This window comes from Bos taurus, chromosome 23, assembly GCF_002263795.3.
Source record: "Bos taurus isolate L1 Dominette 01449 registration number 42190680 breed Hereford chromosome 23, ARS-UCD2.0, whole genome shotgun sequence".
NCBI classification, from domain to species: domain Eukaryota; kingdom Metazoa; phylum Chordata; class Mammalia; order Artiodactyla; family Bovidae; genus Bos; species Bos taurus.
In genome coordinates, this window is record NC_037350.1 from 13,630,203 (window position 1) to 13,648,902 (window position 18,700).

The window sequence follows — 18,700 nt, forward strand, 5'->3', positions numbered from 1 at the left end:
GGAGCTTTAGTCCCCAGACAGCAAAGGAATGTTTCCTAAAGTACACAGCCTCCTGCCGCTTTCTCCCGCGTCTGTTCCCAGCCCTCGCTCAGTATTCAGACCCAGGTGAAACCTCACTTTCTCTGAGCAACCTCTCCTTGTTACTGAATCCAAGCTCACTCTGCTCTTTGCATGACTGGCCGATGGCTGGGAGATGAGGTGTTGAGGCAAGGAATAGCGACTTTTTGCAGAGAGCCAGATATCCAAAAAGATGGCGGGCTAGTGCCGTAGAGTACCGTCGTATCAGGGGCGGGATGCCATTTTCTTTTACAGAACAGAGACGGGGAGGACGTGAGTAAGTGAGTAAAAAGGCCATTAGTCTTGCAAACTATCTTCTGGCTTGGCCAGCAAGAGGGGATGTGTTAATTTCTTCTTTTCTGTAGCCATTCATAGGTGGGCAGGGTCAGAATGTCTCTCTGTGAGCTGAATAAAAGCACTTTTAACATTCAGGCAGAGGGGCAATGTTCCAAGATACAGGCCATTGTGTACACTTTTAGCTACAGACAGCATCCTTTTAGTGATTATAATAACTAAAGCAACAAAGAGCAAAGATTGAAGTAAAAGGGACGGATCCAAGATGGAGTCAACTATGGCTCTTCCCTGTTACACACTGATCCTCTCGGACTCCATACCGCACTCCAGGTCCGCGAACCCTCAGCTCCCTGAACACCCTGTGGCACGCTTACTCCACACTGTCATTATTACTCATAACACTACGTACTCACCGTGGTTCAGACTCAACAGTTTTTTTTGTGTGTGTGTGGGCATCAGTCGTCTGTTCTTTTCATTGCTGAGTAGTGGTCCGTAAGGCATCAGTAGTCCATTCTTTTGATTGCTGAGTAGTGGTCCGTGAGGCATCAGTAGTCCGTTCTTTTGGTTGCTGAGTAGTGGTCCATGAGTTAGATGTGCTGTGATATGTGTGTTCATTCATCCAGGGTAGGACAAAAGTCTTCATTTCTCAAACTTAATGCCTAGTGGTACAATTGTTGGGTCATGCGGTTAGCATATGATTACATTTATAATAACCCCTAAATACTGTTTTCCAAAGTGACTCTACCATTTTGTCCTCTAAGTGGCAATATTTAAGAATTCTTTTTTCTATCCTCATCAACACTTGGTATTCACATTCTTGAAACACTTTCTAGACATTTAATAAGTACTGGTATCTCACATGGTTATAATGTTCATTCTCCTAGTGGTAAATGACAGTGAGCCTCTCTTTATGGACTTGTTTGTCATCTACATATCTTTGATAAAGTAAAAACCTTTGGGCCACTTTCTAAGTGAGTTACTTGCTTTTTGTTGACTCTCTACATATCACAGGGCTTCCCCAGTGGCTCAGCGATAAAGAATCCTCCTGCAGTGCAGGCGCTGCAGGTGACATGCGTTCAGTCCTTGGGTGGGGAAGATCCCCTGGAGGAGGGCATGGCAACCCACTCCAGTATTCTCGCCCGGAGAATCCCCATGGACAGAGGAGCCTGGTGGGCTACAGTCCATAGTGTTGCAAAGAGTCAGACACAACTGAAGCGACTTAACACACACATACAAACACATACGTATCATATATACATATGTTTATATATGATCTATGAATATTTTCTCCAAGTCTGTAGTTTATCTTTTCATTCTCTGAACAGCATCTTTCATAGAGTAAAAGTTTTAAAAGTGCTCATTTCAGTTCAGTTCAGTTCAGTCGCTCAGTTGTGTCCGACTCTTTGCGACCCCATGAATCGCAGCACGCCAGGCCTCCCTGTCCATCACCAACTCCCGGAGTTCACCCAGACTCACATCCATCGAGTCAGTGATGCCATCCAGCCATCTCATCCTCTGTCGTCCCCTTCTCCTCCTGCCCCCAATCCCTCCCAGCATCAGAATCTTTTCCAGTGAGTCAACTCTTCGCATGAGGTGGCCGAAGTACTGGAGTTTCAGCTTTAGCATCATTCCTTCTAAAGAAATCCCAGGGCTGAATGAAGTCTAATTTATCATTTTTTTCTATTATACTTCATACTTTTGATGTCATATCCAAGAACTCTAATTCACAGTCATAAAGATTTTCCTCCTACTTTTTTCTAAAAGTTTTATAATTTGACATCAATTTCTACATTTAGGCTTATGATACATTCTGATACATTTAAAATTAATTTTTATAAGATGTGAGGTACATGGAATTGAATGTCTTTGGAGACATTTTGCCTTTACCTTGGAATATCTTCTTTACGGTTCAACCATTGCAAGATGGTTTATTTTTTATGTCATGGTTATCTAGGGAGAATCTTTGAGGATGGGCAAATTTGATTTGAAGAAAGGCTTAATTTTAACCAGACAAGCTGACAGCAATGAATATTAATAAAGAATTAAAAATGCAGATACTAAAGTATCTAGCCCTTGCTTTGACAAGCATTGTTTGGCGAAATCAACACACTATGTATGTATGTGTTTATTTGTATGTATGCTTCTGTTCATTTATTCACACATGCACACACATCTATAGAATCTTAAATATTTCTGAGTTTATTGCTTCTCCCTAGAGCTTTAAGCCACAATTTTACTTGTTCAGAAATACCAGCTACCCTTTTCCCAGAGGCAGGAGATTTTGGTTAGTGGCTTTAGAGTTTGTCACAAACTGTCACATTCTTCAGTTTATAAAATGGACTTGACTTGGGTAGACAGAAGATGGATTTTCCATTACATCATTTAGAAATGGATAGGCCTTTCCATAAACACACTTAGACACTTTATCCCAACTTGTAGTTTTTTTTCTATTTCATTTTCATGTTTTAATGGCCCTCTTGCCAGCATATCCCTTTTGGCATCGTTGGCAACGTCAAGAAGCTTGAGTGCATCTGCCTTACCCTGAATCCACCAGAATGGCAGAGGGGCTTCTTTGCCAAGCCCACTGAGCTTGAGGCCTGAGGCATCCCCATTACCACTTAGCACCAGGAGACCTTCACATGGAGCTGGGAGCCTTCTAAATTTCTTGGATTTAGGATTAACGACTTTCTCTGTTGTCAATTCTTTAGTGTTTCTGGATTCACTTAATATAACACTGTCAGGCTTTAGTCTAAAATATATTCTTTGAATTAAATAAAAAAGCAGTTATCTAGGCCAGCCTTTACCAAAAAATACAGGATACTTGCTGTGAAAGATTGGATTGTTTGTTTCAGCTCTTCACTCGCCTGCAGTAGGGTTATACATCCGCACCCTTCCCTTTGCAGCTGGCACTTGTACGCCCACAGGACACTGGGACAGTGGGAAGAGTTTGCTTCCCCCCAAACTCCACGTTGTTGGCAGTTGGCTTGGCCAATGGAGTGCTGTGCAATTGGCGTGAACATAGGCTTTGTGTCGGCCTGTGTGTTTTAGCTTGCCCTCTTGCATCCCTGTGATCATCATCATCAGAACTAGGCCTTCCCTCTCTGCAATATGGGCCCAGCATGAAACACAGAGAACTGACCCAAACCTGATCTGCAGCTTGGACCTAAACTAGCTAAACAGCAGCTTGAAGCAGAGCTACCCTAACCAGTCCACAGACCAGGGAGTAACAAAGGTAAAATTCTTGTTTGTTTATGCTTGTTGAGTTTTCTTACTTACTAACACACTGACCTATCTCTCAGTCATGTTTCCCACAGTCAGTGAAGTCCATATGAAACGTAGAACAAACCGTTATTTGCTAGGAGAAACAAGTGAATATTGTAGCCATGAATCAGAATGGTTAGCATCTTCTCATGGATTTTTCTCCAGTCTACCCCAATCTTCAAGAATCCACTCTGAGCAGATTTTCTGAGCATCCTTTTGGTCAGATTAGTCTGTGTAGAATTACACAATGTGAAGGCTGTCATTTCCTAGTGGTCCTCACAAGTGCTGGATCCCAACAACGGAAGCCTCTATCGAGTTGTTATGTTATGATTTATACATGGGCAGTGGTACAGGTTCCAAGCTGTAGAAGCCAGATTTCTTGGCAATAGAAAGTACTGTTAAAATTCAGCCTTTACCCAAGAATATTAACAAGCTCTGATCACTAGCAGTTATGGTGCATCGAAATGTTCAGCGAGTATCAGCGTGAAATGACAGGCTGTCCTCTGTCTTCCCGAGATCCCCAAATCCCCAAACAAACACATTTTCTTACATTCCTTGCTCCAGGAACATAGGTATATTTTGCAGTTAACTTTACTGGGCTTGGCCAGACCTCGGGAGTCTTATTTCCTTACACCTAGATTTTTAGCTAGATAATTTTAATTGGAATCTTTTATTACAGTGCGCTCTTTCAAAATCTAAGGATATAGCTGGCTATTTCCTTTACCAAGCCCATCTCAGAATTAGATGCCATCATCTTACTGGCAGAAAGTTCCAAGGCCACCTTGAGCCTCTGATTTGTATCTTTACAACATGATCAAAGAGTCTTCCTACTTTTAATGCATCACATGAGCCCTAAATATTTAAAAATAATCACCAAGTACATAAAAGTCATGCTTAACCTTATAAAACACGTGTTGGCTCCGTTCATTTTCTCAAAGTTCACCTCCCCTTCTGTGCTTTAACTTTTTCTACTTCTCACCCAGCCATTCCTTTCTTCCTTGGATCTGATTGTTTCTCTTCTGACTAGGCAAACACAGGCAGATTGAGCAAGGCTTTGTCACAAGAGAGATGTTTAGCCAGAGCGAGGAAACACTAAAGGGAGACATTATAGTCATCTTTTAAATTTCATTTATTTTTATATTTTTGGCTGCATTGCATGGCATGCAGGATTAGTTCCTCAAGTAGGGATCAAACCCATGGCCCATGCAATGGAAGCAAGAAATCTAACCACAAGGAAGTCCCTATGGTCACCTTTTAACACGTGATGGTCTGTTATATAAAAAAGGGAATATGCTAGAGAAAGAAAGAAAGAGGGAATAAGCTTGTCCTCTGTTGCTATGGAGAGGATGTAGCTAAACAAGTTAGAACAAGTCATAGAAAAGAGTTTTCAGGGAAACTCTCCTATAAAAAAGAAATTGGGCTCAATTAAAAATTTTTCAATCAATTGGTAATGTCCAGTCATAGACTAAAAAGCAGTGAGTCCTTGTGAGTGAATGGATTCAAACTTTTCAGGCATAGTAAACACGTAATTCCTACATCTCTGAGTACCTTCCGAATTTAAAATATTATGATTTGATCTATTTGGTTTCTACAGTTTATCTACTGAGTGTGCAGTGCAGGATAACATCAGCCGTACCAGTTTCGTGATTCTGTGATTAAATGAAAAAGTCAAACAGAACTTGTAGTCTTGAGTCTAGTAGGTCCTTCTGAATACTCCCGACTTCTGTGGAATCCAAATTGAAATATCTTACATAGTAAGATAGAGAGCATTCTACTTTTTCGTATTGTGCTGGTTAGTTTTTTATTATACCTACAGCTTGATCTCCACTGTTTAGAAGCATAAATATGCGTATAACTTTATGACTGGGATCATGTTAATTTACTACCTCCTGCTGTCATTCTGAAAGGAGCTTGTTACTCTGTTTTCTAGTTTCTAACCACAACAACAATATTAAAAAATAACATTAAAAAGCAGAGACATTACTTTGCTAACAAAGGTCCATCTAGTCAAGGCTATGGTTTTTCTGGTAGTCATGTATGGATGTGAGAGTTGGACTATAAAGAAGCTGAGCACCAAAGAATTGATGCTTTTGAACTGTGGTATTGAAGACTCTTGAGAGTCCCTTGGACTGCAAGGAGATCCAACCAGTCCATCCTAAAGGAAATCAGTCCTGATGTTCATTGGAAGAACTGATGCTGAAGCTGAAACTCCAATACTTTGGCCACCTGATGCGAAGAGCTAACTCACTGGAAAAGACCCTGATGCTGGGAAAGATTGAAGGTGGGAGGAGAAGGGGATGACAGAGGATGAGATGGTTGGATGGCATTACCGACTGAATGGACATGAGTTTGAGTAAACTCCTGGAGCTGGTGATGGACAGGGAGGCCTGGTGTGCTGCAGTCCATGGGGCTGCAAAGAGTCAGACACAACTGAACAACTGAACTGAACAGAACTGAACCACAACAACTTTGGGGTTAACTTTCTTTTAGTCTAGCTATATTAACGTACAGAGTGTACTAAAAGAAACACTTTCTATGTTGACTTTTAAAATCATGAATACAATTCCAAGGAACAAAAATAGTAGATAGTGAAAATTCTTCCTTCTTAACAAAATCAAAAGTCAGATTTTAAAACTATATTTAAGACTTAAAGACTATCTAGATGCTTCAGTATGAGATTTGGGATTATTTTCTTCTACCTATATACACCTTTTAGAAAATCCTTTGCTGTGATTGATTAGTAGTGAACTAAGTGTTTGAAAGAAAATGCCATTCCTGAAGGACATTTTTCCTGGTACAAAATTATAGCAGTCATCATTTATTTACTGCTTTCAGCACACCAAAGACTGGTTTCTGGCTTCCATCAGTGTTGTTGAGAAGTCAGCTGTCAGTCTAATTACAGCTCATTTGAAGGCTTTCTTTTTTCTTTCTGGTTGATTTTACAATTTTTTGTCTTTGGTTTTCTAAAGGTGCCCTCTAATGCACCCAGGTGTGAATTTCCTTTATTCATCCAGTTTTTGACTCAGTATGCTCCTTGACTTGGTGGTGTTCATCAGTTCTAGCAAATTCTCACCCATAATTCTTCAAATATTGCTCTTTTGCCTTTTACTTTTTCTTCTTGGATCCAATGAAGCATCTTAGAATTCTGTTACATTCTCTATACCTTTTATCTTCACGTCGGCATTTTCTAAGGATTTGTTGGTTTCTCCAGGATTCATTTTTAATATTTTTTTTAAGTGCATGAATTGCAACTCTATTTTTTACACTTAAAGGCTGATGAGAAACCTTTACTAATCCTATTAAAGAAAATCCAACATGACAGCTCAATTGAAAAGTATGGTAAGCATGTTTACTCACTAAATACTATTTTTCAAGAACACAACATGAAACATCTAGCATGCATGTTTAATCTCAGTACAACAGATTCAGAACCAAGTATACATGTGTACATGCTTCAAGGCTAGGTTACAATTATCATAGTCATCGTCATCATCATCTTCACATTTTCTTTTCAATGCATTTGATGCTTCATTAGCAGTATTTTGTGATGACACCATGTTAGTGGTAATAAGAATATTTTTGGACCCAATTAATGATGGATTAATTAGAACATTCTGAACTACTGATGTTGCAGGAGTTGATGCCTTTACAGCTGGGGATTGTGAAGTGGGCATCTGTACTGTGAATCTTTGCCCTGTGAGGGACACTGGAGTCCCTACTTTAGTTGAAATGGACATGGCTTGTGGGGTTGGTGTGCCAAGCGTGGGAGTATTTGGTCTGCTAGTAACTGAACCAACACTTAACTGTGGAACTCTCATTCTTCCTATAGAAGTAGATGCCTTTTTTGTAAAGACTTAAGTCTATAATTTGGAGCAGTCAAGCAAAACCTATCAGGTAGCAATCTAGGACCTGAATATGGCTTGATCCATGGCAAAGGGGTTTGATTTCTTTGCCTTGCAATATCTAATAAAAAAATCTCTTGGGGGAGGAGAGGTAACAGACTGGTCAGCAGGACACTGGATTGCCATTCGCACATCATCTGCATCAACAGTAGCTTTCTTAGCATGATTGAATAAATTTTTGCATCGTCTAGAATTGTGGTCACATACCAGAAAGCAACCTCCAACATCTGATTTATAATTCTTGGTTCATGAATTCTGTAATCCCCATACCCTTCAGGATTTGTGCCATCATCTGTGCATCTTTTGGCATGCTCTTGGGAGAAGCCATCTTGCCAGACTCCTTGATATTTGGTGGTCAAACTTTTCAAGCTAAATCACACACATTAATGTATTTCAGTCCTGATCTTGATGCAAGTTACTTGCCTAATGTAGTTTTTCCAACCCCTGGTGTACCAGTGAGTAGGATGTTTGGAAGCAACATGGTCCTCACCCCACTGTCTCTGGACACCTCTGCACACGTGCTCTACACCCAACTCATTTTTAATATTTTTGACTCATCTTCCAATTCTCCAAGTCTCTCTTTAAGTGCTATTACACCTCCCTGCTGAGATCTTATTTTTATTATTATATTTTTCAACTCTGCAACTGTTTATTCAGTTTCTTTCCAAAAATCCAGGTCACTTTTTTATGGTTTCCAGTTCCAAGCTATAATTTTAAGATTGTCTTTTTTGCTAATTGAATATACTACACATAGTTTTTCTTGGTAGTCTGTCTCTAGTGCAGTCCTATAGCCTACTTTTTTTCACTTCACAGTATATTGTTCACATAATGTTACTCAGTTTCCTGTCTTATTATTTTGGTATCTGAATAATATTCTGTTGATAAAATGAATGGTAGTTGCCTCATTTATAAGACAGGAATATTCCTACCTCTTGGGGTAGCTGCCTGGCTCACAATAATTAATCTCACAGAGAATACTCTAAGTAATTACTTCTGACTTTCTGTATCTTTGCAATGATTATGACTTTGAAAATTATGTTTATGAGTAGATGGGGTCTTCAAGAAAATATGGAGAAATGAAATAAGTTTATTGGGTATTTGGATTCTGTATGTTAAAAATTTCCATTATTTATATTTAAATATGTTTATGTACTAAACATAAATCATAAAAGTAAAATGAAGTTCCTTAAAGGTAAAAAGGTAATATTTTATATTTTAATGAACCCTTCCTGTGTACCAGGCCCTATTCTAAGCTCTTCACATGTATTAGCTCATTTGACCATCTCCCAGCAACCCTCTTTGAGAGGTATAATTATTAGTCCTACTTTACAGATGATAAAGTTGAGGCCCAAGAGGGTTAAATAACTTTCTATGGTCATACAATTAATAAAGGGAAAGACCAGGATTCTAATACAAGCAGCGTGGCTCCAGAAATCAGTTTGTTAAATACTGGTATATGAAAAAAAACAAAAAAGGAGAGGAAACAGGAAAGGAAAAGCAAGAGTATCACATGTACCTCTACCAGTAAACCTCGTTATCACATCTTCTTTGACATCCCCAGCTCCATTCTGTACTAATCTTAGAGAACCAGGAAAAGATGTGAAGAGAAAAAAGACAGTGTTTCACGTTCTATGGATGTGTAACAAGTCACCCTTCATGGCAGAAAGTAGCCATTTGTTTTACCCATGGATTTCATGGGTCAGAAGTTCAGAAAGGGTAGAGTGAGCAAGATTTGTCTCTGCCTCACAATGTCTAAAGCAGCTTTAAGTTTAAAAAAAAAAATCTTTATTTCAGATAAAGTTATTTCCATAATTAAGGTTAAAGTAAATGCACTTCCATGAGTCCATTATTTCAGGTGACTGAGTCCTCAGATGGAAGACTTGAAACTGGGGATAGAAATTAGGCAGTCATCTGAAGGCTCCTTCACTCACTCGTCTAGCTGTTGATGATGATCCCTGGCTGGGAGTCTCAGAGACTCTTTGTGAGGACCTCTCCAGGGGGGCTTCCCTCAGAGACTAGATTGAGCTTCCTCATAGCCCAGGGTTGGCATCATCCAGAGTTAGCACTTTTAGAGAAAGAGAAAAGCAGATGGAGAGAGGGAGAGGGTGGGAGAATGAGAATAAGGCTGAAACTTTTATGATCTATCTGGAACTTACATAGTATCTCTCCTATGTTTGTCAATGAAGGAGACTCAAAAGATGCAGGTTTGATCCCAGGGCTGGGAAGAGTCCCTGGAGGAGGAAATGGCAACCCACTCAAGTATTCTTGCCTGGAAAAGTCCATGAACAGAGGACCTGGTGGGCTACAGTCCATGGGTTCGCAAAGAGCTGGACACGACTTAGCACACAGCATGATTTCCTCTGTTGGTTGATGTAGTCATGACTTCCCCAGTCTGACTCAAAAGAGGGACAGCCACATTGTAAGAAAACTATACGAGGTGGGATGTGAAAGTGAAAGTCGCTCAGTCATGTCCAACTCTTTGGGACCCCATGGACTACACAGTCTGTGGAATTCTTCAGACCAGAGTACTGGAGTAGGTAGCCTATCCCTTCTCCAGGGGATCTTCCCAACCCAGGGATCGAACCCAGGTCCCCCACATTGCAGGTGGATTCTTTACCAGCTGAGCCACAAGGAAAGCCCAAGAATACTGGAGTGGGTAGTCTATCCCTTCTCCAGGGGATTTTCCCAACTCAAGAATCGAACTGGGGTCTCCTGCATTGCAGGCAGATTCTTTACCAACTGAGCTATGAGTAAAGCCCATGAAGGGGATATATATACATGCCAGTATACATGTGAGGTAGGATATATATTGGTAAATATGCCTGAGAAGGAATATACAAAAGTTCATTTCTGTGTTGTACTGAAGCCAACAGAAAGAAGAGTGGTGATTTAGGCAATCTTTTTTAAGTTAAAAATAACAGCTAACAGAAAAATATGCATTTTCACCCAGAGTAATGGTGAGTGAACAGATATACTAATTTACATAAATACAAATGACTTTAAAACTAACAATCTTTATAAGTCTGCCCTGATTGATTTATAAACTACCTCCGATATTTTACAGTAGGACACATTCTGGAGGAAGAAAAAGTCTGATTTCACATATCATGACTGGTCTTTATATCCGAGGACCACACTGAGAGTGCATCTGTGGGACAAGGCTTCCCATTAAGCAGACAGAGTATTTAATAGCAAGAGCTTATATGATGTGGCAATTTGGTTCTTACATGTACATTATTACACAAATAGACACTTCGTAGGACAGAAAATGCATCTTTTGTGTCACTGATCAACAATGACAGCAAAAGATTAATTTTAAGAAAAATAAATACGATCTTTTAACAAACATGGTCAATGAGACCAGATTGAAAATTCAATTTATGAGATGAAACTGATGCCTATAACAAACCAGCAGATTATGAGATAATGTGCCCTCTTGAATATCAAAAAGCCTGAAATATCAAAGAATGTTCTGCATTCACTGGTGTTACCTAAAACTCTGGGTATAAGGTCAGAGGCAAAGCCTGAATGGTTAGAAGGAGCTGACTGTGCATTTCCACTGTATCATGGAAGGCATAACCACTTCTCAAGCATCCCTACTCCAGTATGCATCAGATGAGGTGGGGTGAATTTCAAACCAAAGAGGCTCAATAAAATCCTATTTAGGAACAAATCAATATGTATTAAAATTAAATCCAAGTTCTCAGCCTGTGCAAAAACATTTGTAAGTTACTATCAAGAGTTTTCTTTTTCTTAAAAAAAAAAAAAGTTTGCTTATTTATTTGTTTATCTGGGTCTTAATTGTGGCATGTGGGATCTTTTTTAGTTGTGGCATGTGAACGCTTACTTGCAGCATGAGGGGTCTAGTTCCCTGACCAGGGATCAAACCCAGACCCCCTTCAGTAGGAGCCCAGAGTCTTAGCCACTGGACCACCAGGGAAGTCCTGCAAGACTTTTCTTAAGGCAAATGATCATAATTACAAAACCCAGAGGCGTCAAAGCTAGACACGGACACAAAACGCAATCCTATCCAAGGCAGATGGATATGTGGGTTGGACCAAATGTTTTATGGGAACTTCAGTAGATGTGCAGCTAAGATGGTTGGAGGGAGGACCAGGAAGAACTGGAACTTCTTTCCTGGACCATTTCTCATGCCTGCCCAAGCCCTCTGGATCATGTGAGCTCCTGCTCCTCATGCCAAGTTTTCTGGCCCCTTCCATTGTGGTAGCAATACAACAACAACGAAGACAGTTCTGAAGCAAGATGTAATGATGATAATAACTACCTAAGAATCTCCTTGGGTGTACATTATTTATCCTCACCATTGGCAATTGACCAGTTATACACAGATCACCTGCTTGTGTTTTTTTTTAAGTCACAAACATTTTCTTTTATGGTGGCGGGAGTCTGTTGAAGTAAGCAGTAAAGGAATACTGGGGATATAATTGAATAGAGTTTGTATAAATCATAAATGAGTCCAATTTTTGTGTAAAAAAAAAACTAGAGGATGACTATATAAAAATTTTCCTCTTGAACTGATTTTTTAAATAATTTAAAAAATATTTTCTTGAGCTGAAAAAACATGGATGTTGGGAAAACTCATTTTGCATGCAAAAGGAAAAAGAGATGTTCAGAGAATGCTTATGTATTTTGCTGTCTTGTAGTGGTCCTCAGTTGCTGGACAGTTCTGAAAGTGTGTCTGTGGAGACACATTCAGCTTAGTGGCACATAGAGTCTGAGGCTGCTGTGCTGTGGATGCTGACATGTGGCATCCGCCTTCCTCTAGGCCGGGGTCCCCAACCCTGGGACATGAACTATTAGGAACCAAGGTGCACAGCAAGAGGTGAATGGCAGGTGGAATGAAACCATCACCCCCTCTCTCGGCCTCCCCATCTAAGGGAAAATTGTCTTCCGAAAAACAAGCTCCTGGTACCAAAAAGGTGGGGGACCGCTGCTCTAGGTCATCCTGGTGGGGGACCGCTGCTCTAGGTCATCAGGCTGACTCTCTACTGGAGGACAGAAGAAGCTTGCTATCCTTTGTGGAGCAAACTTGAAAAATGACATTGTATGTCCAGCTCACTCATAGTTAACATGGACGGATCACATTAGGTGGGTCCCTTCCCTTGTCTGATGGTGGAACTGATGGCCCACTCCAATTCTCTCTCCCTTAGCCATATTATGTCATTTGGAGCGTGACTGCAGTTGTTGACACAGCAGTCTCCTTACCGCACTGCAGGGGGGTGCCACTCCCTGCCCGGGACCATCAGAATGTGTTGCCTCTCTGTGTTCCTACTTCTTGATGGCCACTACTTTTACTCCTCCTCAGTGGCTTTCAAAGGCCTCGTTATCCATTTGCCAATCTCAGCCAATAATTTCCTTCCCTCTGGCCACAGAGTTTATAGAGCTGCCTTTCTCGCTCAAATCACTTGTCAGACCCACCTCCAGCTCCTGCAACCGAATTTCCATGTAGGGAGGTTGTTTACAAAAGGCCAAGGGACCTGTTTCATTTCTCCATTGTCTGGAGCACACCCATCATTACATGGAATTATGCAACATATTCATGGCTTCTGAAAATAATGCTTACCGTGTTTCTTGGAAAATCAGGATAAAATTCACTTCAAATAAGATGACCAATGTGAACTTAAAAAAGAAACCCACAAGAACTCACTTTTTGAAACAAAACAGAAGCTTTTTTGGCCTGCGCAATGCCCTCAAGTTTATTTCCAGTAAAGGATCATTACAGAGACAAATAACCCAACAGTTACTGTTACCGGATGCAAGATGGTGTGCCCGGTGCACAGAGGGACCAAACAAAAGGAGAGATTGGATTTTGGAGTAGAGAGAAGTTTATTGCAGGACATGCAAGTAGAAAGGCTTGTGACCTGTGACCCCTCAACCCCAAACTTCTTGAAGTGTTTCAACACAGCATTTTTTATTGACAAAGAATTCATTTTTAAAATTTATGTTTAATTGGAGGATAATTGCTTTACAATTGTGTGTTGATTTCTGCTGTGCAACAACATGAATCAGCCACAAGTGTACATGTATCCCCTCCATCTTGAGCCTCCCTCAAGAGCACGAAGCTGAGTTCCCTAAGTTTTATAGTATCTGTAAAGCATTTTTAAAGGTAAGGTGAGGAAGGGATGTGATGCTTTTGAACTGTGGTGTTGGAAAAGACTCTTGAGAGTCCCTTGGACTGCAAGGAGATCCAACCAGTCCATTCTGAAGGAGATCAGCCCTGGAATTTCTTTGGAAGGAATGATGCTGAAGCTGAAACTCCAGTACTTTGGCCACCTCATGCGAAGAGTTGACTCATTGGAAAAGACTCTGATGCTGGGAGGGATTGGGGGCAGGAAGAGAAGGGGACGACAGAGGATGAGATGGCTGGATGGCATCACTGACTCGATGAGTTTGAGTGAACTCCGGGAGTTGGTGATGGACAGGGAGGCCTGGTGTGCTGCGATTCATGGGGTGGCAAAGAGTCAGACACGACTGAGTGACTGAACTGAACTGAACTGAGGGAGGGGTGTGGTTAGTTGTTAAAGACTTCTCTGGTCGAAATCTTTTGTTCTTGGCTGCCATCAACTTCCAGTGTTCCTGTAAACCTCTAACAAGACAAATGTTATTCTCTTTTCAGCAACTTTTAATCTCTGTATGAATGGAAAAGTGTTACACCCTTCAAAGAATGGACTATCCTATATATTTCAGGCTATGGGCTACATTCTTTTTTTTTAATATTTATTTTTATTTGTTTGGCTGTGCCAGCTATTAGTTGCCACCATTCTCTGCCCACCCCAGAATCCATATGCTGAAAAGGTACAGCATCTGTAGGACCAGACTGCAAACTTCTTGAAATCAGCTCCTAAAACTTAAATTCCCTTGCAATCTCAAGAATGTTTAACACATCATCATGTGTAGGGTAGGTCCTCAGATATTGTTCACTTGGCCATGGTTCAGCTTCCAGTTATGTGACGTAAGATAAATATTGAATAATACAGGCTGGGTTAAATTACCTCTACATATTAGCTCTGACATTTATAAGCGGAATTTCTAAGGTCTTGAGCTACTGGAAAAATATACAAAGTATGGGGCAATTCCTTCCTATCATCACACAAATAGTGAAATACTCTCTAGGGAAGTTGACCTTCATTAGGTTGCTCACATTAGTTGAAAATGTATTTCAACTGAGCTTGAACCCTCACTTGAACATTCTTCTTAGAGGATTTCAGCCACTCTTACAGTTTCAGCTACCTCCTTAAAAGTGGATGATTCTCGAACACTTTCCAACTCCTATCCGTTTCAGGATCTCTAGACTACTCATTCCAACTCTTCATTGGAAATCTTCACCAGGCATTTAAAAGCCAGCTTAAAATTAACATGTGCAAAGCTAAACTCTAAATCTGCTTTTCCTATTTCAAATATTATTTTATAACATTATCCTCCCTAATGGACCCTAGCTAGAAACCTAGGCATCATCCTTGACTTTTTCTTCAATCTTACTCTCCAGAGACACAGTGAGTTGCCATATCCCATCTTGGTTGCCTTCTTAGCTCATTTTATTTTTCACAGTTTTTTGAGATTTAATTTACATTTCATAAAATTCACTCACTTTAAATAGGTTCTTCAATGTGTCTCAATAAATGTATATAGTTGGGCAACTGTGATCACAATTCGGTTTTAAAACACTCCCATTATGCTGAAAAGTTCTCTGTACCTCTCTCTGTACTCCCACCCTGGCCTCAAACAACTGCCTATCTGTTTCTACAGTTGTGCCTTTTCTAAAAATCCCATATAAATGAAATTACATAATATGAAGTCTTTTGTATAGGACCTATTTCACTTTCCATGATGTTTTTGAGATCCATGGATGTTGCATGTAGCAATAGCCTGTTCCTTTTTTGTTCTTGCTATTCAGTTGCTCAATTATGTCCGACTCTCTGCAACCTCATGGACTGTAGCACACCAGGCTTCTCTGTCCTTCACAATCTGTGGAGTTTGCTCACATTCATGTCCATTGAATCGGTGATGTCATCCAACCATCTCATCCTTTGTAGATCCCTTCTCCTTCTGCCTTTAATCTTTCCCAACATCAGGGTCTTTTCCAATGAGTCAGGTCTTCTCGACAGGTGGCCAAAGTATTGCGGTTCAGCAGTTCCTTTTATAGTTAATAGTATTCCATTGTATGAGTATACCATAGTTTGCTTATTTATGGACATTTGATTGCTTTTCCAGTTTTTTACTATTGTGACGAATATTGCTAAGAACATGCTCATACAAGTCTTAGTGTGGATACAGGTTTTTGTTTCTGTTGGGTAGAGATCTAGAACTGGAATTGTATGGTGAGTATATGCTTAACTTTTAAAGAAACTGCTGTAGTTTTACAAACTGGATGCTCAAGTTTACATACCACCATCAGTGCATTTAGGTTCCAGTTTTTCTATCCTCATCAATACTTGGAATTGTCTATCTTTTAATAGTTGATGTTTTGTTCAGTCACTAAGTCATGTCCAACTCTTTGTGACCCCCATGGAGTCCACCAGGCTCCTCTGTCCATGGGATTCTCCAGGCAAGAAGACTGGAGTGGATTGTCACTTCCTTCCAGATTAGGGATCAATAAAACCCATGTCTCCTGCATCGGCAGGTGGGTTCTTTACTGCTGAGCCACCAGAGAAGCCATCTTTTAATAACAGCCATTCTAATAGGAGTAGCAGCACATTTCATTATTATTTATTTTATATTTTTCCAAGGACTAACAATGTTGTTAGTCTAACATTGTTAGTCTAACTAACAATTTCAATCTTCTCATGAAATGTGCATCCATTTATCTTCTTTGGTAAGGTATCAAGATCATTTGCTTTTCTTTATTGAGTTGTCTCTTGTTATAGAGTCATAGAAGTTCTTTGTATTTCCTGGATATGAATCTTATTGAATATATGTTTTGCCAATATTTTCACAGAGTCTGCAACTTGCCTTTTCATTTTCTTCATGGTGTCTTTTGAAGAGCCAACATTTAGCTTCTTAACTTTTGAATGTGGCTCATGCCTCTCTTCCCACAGCCACTTCTTTGAGCTCAGCTGTTTTCTATTCATGGCTGAATTTTTTTTTTTTTTTTCATGGCTGAATTTTTGTAGTAGCCTACTGACTAGTCTCTTTATCTCCCCATTGCATTTTCTAAAATGACCTTTGCTTTCAGGACTAAACATAAGTTCTGTAGCCACATATATGTGATGTGACAACTACGGAGGGATGCCCCTCACATCGTTTCCCAAACAACCTGCTGTAGAAAGCATGGTGACTGTCAGAGTCCAGCCACCAGAGCTGTGGATCCGCCGCAGCACTCACTCCAGGGCCACTCTTGCTCCAAACTGCAAGACAGTGACGGAACTCAATGCAAGACTCTGCTAACAGGCGACCCCTGCTGAGGAGCTCCTAATCAGCTTTGCCAAGGCTTTCTCAGGGTTTTGCTGCAGTCTTTGGAGCTTTTCCAACCCAATTTCTTCATTCCTCATTTTTAAAAAAAAACTTTCTAAGTTTCATTGTGAATTGTCCTTTTTTTTGAGTCTGTATTGAATTCGTTGGACTTCCCAGGTGATGCAGTGGTAAAGAATCTGCCTGCCAATGCAGGATATGCAAGATATGGGGTTTTGATCCCTGGGTAGAGAATATGCTCTTGGAGTAAGAAATGGCAACCCACTTCAGTATTCTTGCCTGGAAAATTCCATGTATAGAGGAGTCTGGAGGGCTATGTCCATGGGGTCACAAAGAGTTAGACATGACTAAGCACACACACACACACACTCACACACTGAATTTGTTACCACATCCCTTCTGTTTTATGTTTTACTTTTTTTGGCCACGAGGCATGTGGGATCTTAGTTCCCTGAGCAGGGATCAAACCTGCACCCCCTGCCTTGGAAGCTGAAGTATGAACCACTGGACTGCAAGGAAGTCCTCTTCCTTCCTTCTTTCCTTTCACAGGTGTCAAACCTACATCACAATCTGAAGGCTCTTCTAGCCTTCTCCTATTTCCTCTCCCTTTATCCTTCTTGGTGTTTTTCTCAGTAAACCTCTCACATGTCTAGTCCTATCTTGGCATCTGCTTCTCAGAGAACCCACCTGCCACAAGAGACAAGGCCATGCCTGATCCAGTCCCCACTGTAATCTTGCTGACTCCTCAGTTGTCAGTGAACTTGTGTCTTCTTCCAGTTCATGATGACTATAGAAGGAACCAGGGCTTCTTCTGCCAGTTTGCTCTCTTTTGTTCAGACTTCTGAAGCAGCAGAAGAAAAATCCATCTGCCATAGTAGAAAGGCTATGATAATGTGCTGAGGAAACCTTATAAGAGTAATGTTAGGCAGGAAGTTAGTCATGAGCAACAAGAGGTGGCCCCATTGACTGACTGTGGAATAGCTGCCTAATCTCAAGCTATTTGCCAACCCCTTCTCAAACACATACCCCATCAGTACTCCAAAATGGTCAAGAGACTGGAAAAACCCCCCACAGGCCAACTGGAGGGATTTTCCCCACTCTGGCACATGTGCACACCTCATGCTATCATGTCCTTAGATAACCTTTGGTGGCCATAGGGCTCATTAAGTGTTCATAAATATCCTACAAATACATACATCTAATTATAACAAACTGAATTATGGGAAGGACATGTACAGTAGAGCCTCTTCTTATACAAACTGCAGCTATCAATTAAGACTGTCAATCAACAGCCTCCTGGATTATACAAAAGAACCTTGCCTTAAAAACCCTATACCCCAGCTCTCCCAAGGCCATTGGCTTCCTTGGCCTGGCCCACCTCTCTCTTGAGGTGTTCTCTCTGTTCTCTCTTTACCTTCAAATAAACTCTCTTGCAACAGGTAAAACTTCAGATTCTTTTTTGCATTCTTATCAAGAACTGAGGCCCACAGGAGGAGGGGTCTCCAGACTCTCTTCCACTAAAAGTAAGAAGAGCAGGAACTCCAAAGAAAATTCAACCCTTCTAAAGAACGTATACCCTCAACACCTTCTTTTGAGCTGTGGATGTTGGAGGAAGAAAAAAAAAAAAACCCTTTTCTATAGGGAGTTATTCTCCTTGTACCCATAAATAAATTCACTCTTCCTTGCAAAACCCGATGCTTCTGACAGTGCTCAAATGTGCTGTTAGAGGGGTTTGGTCAGTAGTGAGAGACAGCAGG

At 40.6% G+C, this 18,700-nt stretch overlaps 1 pseudogene; it reads right to left on the reverse strand.

Annotated features, from left to right (window-relative positions):
• Positions 1 to 7,037: 7,037 nt before the first annotated feature.
• LOC100138924 (transcription initiation factor TFIID subunit 9-like) overlaps positions 7,038 to 18,700 on the reverse strand; it is a 44,024-nt pseudogene continuing 32,361 nt past the window's right edge.